The following is a 4,264-nucleotide window of genomic DNA, read 5'->3' on the forward strand; positions in this document are numbered from 1 at the left end:
CAGAGGCTCCGCCGAACCCCTGAGACCGACTCATCAAACCCCTGGGGTTCGATCGAACCCAGGTTAAGAACCACTGCTCTAACAAGAGAGTGCTACACCTTTCTTTAGAAATCCTCCTTCATGGATAACTGCATTTCAATATACATCCAAGAGTTTTTAACCATTTGACAGTGTTTGTGAAAAATGTACATAATTTATCACTGCTTTGGCTAAATGTTTCATATTAGTGTTGCCTGCAGATACGGAAACCTGATGGTGGGAGCAGGCTACCTGTAGTGGTCAGAAGCTTAGAGTCTATATTCCTGTCTGAGCTCATTTCTGTCTAAAATCTGGTCACATTTATTCATCTTGAACAAATGGGAATTCATTAGAAAATAAAGAATTCAAAAAATTAAAGAGGGAATTGATATACAATATTTGTGACAGAAACTGCAGATAGTCATTTTGAAATGTGCTTTACATTTATTTCAGTTGTTTATTAAGCTGACTCATTAAACCAGAAAGTTTTTATGTACTTTATTTTTATTTGTTTTTAAACATACACATGGATACAATCAGAACATGAGGAGTAGGCCAGGCAGCAGGCAGTCATACTGATGACCATTACAAATTTATAGAAATTTCACTGCATGGAGTTACAAAAAATAAATACAGAGGAAAACTCCCAGATGTCTGTTTGAGTAATGTAGAATCACAGTCATCAACTGTTAGACACTTTTGGTTATAAAATGATCCCATTTTTCCCAAAGTCTCTCTCCTTTCTCTTTCTGTAGACGTATTGTAATACAATAACAATAACACGTATTGTAAAAGTCAACATTTCCATATTGTGGATCAGGTTTATGATATTCACAAGAAGCTTCAGAGTAGGGGGTCCAGGTTGGAACCATTATTTAGTAGCCGTATTGCTTGCAATCAGAAATATCTTCAACATATACTGTATGTGTCCTTATTATTGAGTCTGTCAGGAAGTATTTCAAAGTACATAGCAGGAAATGAAAAGACTAATGTTATACCCAGAATTTCATAGATTACTCGATTAACATCCTTCCAGAAGGTTTTCAACTGTGGACAGTCCCAAAAGATATGAAAGCAGTCTGCAGAGACCACACTGCATTCCCTCCAGCAAGAGAACTGAGAACCACCCAGCTTCGATTTCTGCTTTGGCGTAATAAAAAATCTGATTAGATTATTCCAACAGAAATCGTGCCATGTAAAGAATTTGCGGTGGATAGAATATTCCTCCAAATTCGCAGCCAGACCTCGAGTAAAATTATTGCATTTGCTTTCTTTTCCCATCGTTGTCTGATATAGTCAGTTGCGTTCTTATTCATAGATGCTAAATTTCTATAAAGTTTGCCGATAGTGCCTTTTGTACTTTTACCAGCATATGAATCCATAAATATTTGTACTATTCCTGGCTCTGTATCCAAGTCATAAGTTTTGATTTCTTTCCTGAAGAAACTTCAAACCTGTAAATAACAGTAAAAATCTTCTCTGCCCACGTCATAAGTCCGGCACAAATCCTCAAATTTTACTAACTCCCCATTTTTAATTATATTACAGAATGCAGTGATTCCCTGTTTCGCTCATCTTCTATATTTGTGGTCTATCGATGCTGGAAGGAAACGCGGGTGGTACGCAGGCCAACTCAATACTCAACTTTTTAACTATCTCTGCCCACTTTTTCAAAGAGAAACAAACGCAGAATTTGTAATTGGTATACTTGGGGCAGCCCATCCAGGCATCCCAGAACAGACTGTATAGGGATGTCCAACAAGGAAAGCTCAATGTCCTTCCATTTAGCCTCATAGGCTGGGTTACACCAGCACACCAGAGGTCTAATCTGGGCAGACAAGTAATAATCCACCAGGCAAGGCAGGCAAGGTATACGTCCCCGATCCCCAGGCAGCTGCAGGGCCAAGTATCTTACTCTTGGCCTTTTATTGCTCCATATAAATATGGACCTTGAAAAATGCTTATCCCACTCACTAAATTGTTTTGCTGGAACCTCTGCTGGAAGTGTACAATAGTCTTGGAAGAACATTTATCTTTATTGTTCGGATTCTGCTGCCAAGGTCAAGGGGAAGCAGGCTCCACCTGTCCAGGTCCTCATATATTTTCTTATTTATTCGTTTGTAATTAACCTCATGTAATTGAGACAAATCTTTTGTTAGTATAACACCCAAATATTCTATTTGTAATTGGTGCCAATTAAATTGATAACTATTTATTAACTGTTTTGTCGGAACAAAATGGAAGGTCAAAATTTGGGTTTTTTTGTATGTTGAGTTTATAACTTGAGAGTCTGCCGTTGTTTCCAGAATGTTCATAAGCATTGAAATACCAGATTCAGGGTTTTTAATTACTATTAAAACATCATCCGCATACAAGCATATTTTGTTTTCCACATTCCCTATTGTCACCCCCTCCAACTCAGACTCCTCTCTAACAACCTGAGCCAGTGGTTCGATAAAAAGATTAAAGAGTAGTGGGCTTAAAGGGCAGCCCTGCCTACATCCTCGTTGTAATGTTATCTGATTCGAGAGGCTTCCATTAATTTTAATTCTTGCTTTTGGTGAGGAATGTATAGTTTTTATACATTGAATAAATCTAACACATAACCCAAATCTCTTCATTACTTGGAACAAAAACTCCCACCCTACAGTATCATATGCCTTCTTGACATCTAAGCCGAGAAGGACTGCACTTGATTTTTCTTTAATTATATGTTCAATAACATGAACGGCCCTTCTTATACTATCATGCGTTTGTCTATTACTAATGAAACCTGTCTGGTCCTCATCTATCAGGAAAGGCATGAGGGTACTTAATCTCTTAGCTAATATTGCAGCATATAGTTTGTAGTCTATATTTAATACACTAATTGGTCTATACCCTTTAGGATCCGTTTTGTCCTTCCAAACCTTTGGTATAACCGATATAAACGCCTCTCGTCATGATGACGGAAGAGCGCCCCCTCCCAGGGTCTACTTGAAGGAGGCTTTCAATAGTGGTAGAATAGATTCCTTCATAGTCTTGTACCACTCAGGAGGGAACCCATCACAGCCCTGTGATTTGTTGGTCTTAAGATTCCCTCGGTTAACTTCCTCAGCTGATATTTCTGCCATTAACTTGTCATTTTGGTTTTTTCTTATAGATCAGGGGTGTCCAAAGTCGGTCCTCGAGGGCTGGCATCCTGCATGTTTTAGTTCTCTCCCTGGTTCAGCACACCTGCATCAAATGATGGCTTGTTAGAAGGCCTAAGGAGAACACTGACTTGCTGAAGAGGTTGTTACTACCACTAGGGAGAGAACTAAAATATGCAAGATGCCGGCCCTCGAGGACCGACTTTGGATACCCCTGCTGTAGATGGAAGATCCAAGGAGTTAAGAAATTTTTGAATTGTTTGATTATCCATTTTGTCCGGCTGTGTGTACAGAGCTGCATAATATCCTTCAAATGATCTCTGAATTTCTTCAAGTTTACTAGTTATCTTGTTAGTTTTTGGGTTCCGAACTTTATAGATTGTGTTTTCCACCTGTTGTCTCCTAAGCCTCCACGAAAGCACCTTAGAAGCTTTAGGCCCTGCCTCATAATACCTTTGTCTCATATATTTAAGTTTTTTTTTTTTCCTCATTTAAAATTTTGTGACTCTCCTGCTTAACAGGCCTCATTTGTTCCAGTAAGGAAGGACTTTTGTTAATCGAATGTAGCTGCTCCAATATTTTTTAATTTTCCAGCAAGTCTGTTAGATTTTTCATGCTGATCTTCTTTAAATTAGCACATTTTACAATTATTTTACCCCTGATACATGCTTTAGCCACATCCCACAGAATTGTAGGGCTAACTGTTCCATTGTCATTAAATTCTAAGTAAGTTTTAAGCTCTTCTGCCATTTACGTTTTGAATGCCGTACTATTTAATAAGCTTGTGTTATGCCTCCATAACATGTTTTTAGGGCTTCTAACTAAATTAATTTTCATAGTTAAACAAGAGTGATCGGAGATCTCTTTGTCCTATTATACAATCTTTCACTCTGTGAAGGTCCTTATTGAACATAAAAAAAATTATCAATTCTAGTATATATGTTATGCCTAGTTGAGTAAAAAGTAAATTCATGGTCATATTTATGGAGACATCTCCATAAATATTTATGGTCATGTTTATGGAACATAAACACGACCATTTTTTTCTTTTTTTTTTTTTTTCTTGAAGCAAAAAATTGCTTCAAAAATAGCTATTTTTTTAAAATGGCTTTTCT

General features: G+C 37.5%; 1 long non-coding RNA gene across 1 annotated transcript; it reads right to left on the reverse strand.

The window, feature by feature from the left end:
- Positions 1-512: 512 nt before the first annotated feature.
- On the reverse strand, positions 513-1,973 carry LOC106956998 (uncharacterized). Its single transcript, XR_001426869.1, has 2 exons — positions 800-1,973; positions 513-767 (listed from the first exon to the last, which is right to left on the reverse strand). It is a non-coding gene; the product is annotated as an uncharacterized LOC106956998 (long non-coding RNA).
- Between the last annotated feature and the right edge of the window lie 2,291 nt (positions 1,974-4,264).

Source organism: Poecilia latipinna, unplaced genomic scaffold, assembly GCF_001443285.1.
Source record: "Poecilia latipinna isolate Pla-1442-1.1 unplaced genomic scaffold, P_latipinna-1.0 Scaffold864, whole genome shotgun sequence".
In the NCBI taxonomy this organism is placed as follows: domain Eukaryota; kingdom Metazoa; phylum Chordata; class Actinopteri; order Cyprinodontiformes; family Poeciliidae; genus Poecilia; species Poecilia latipinna.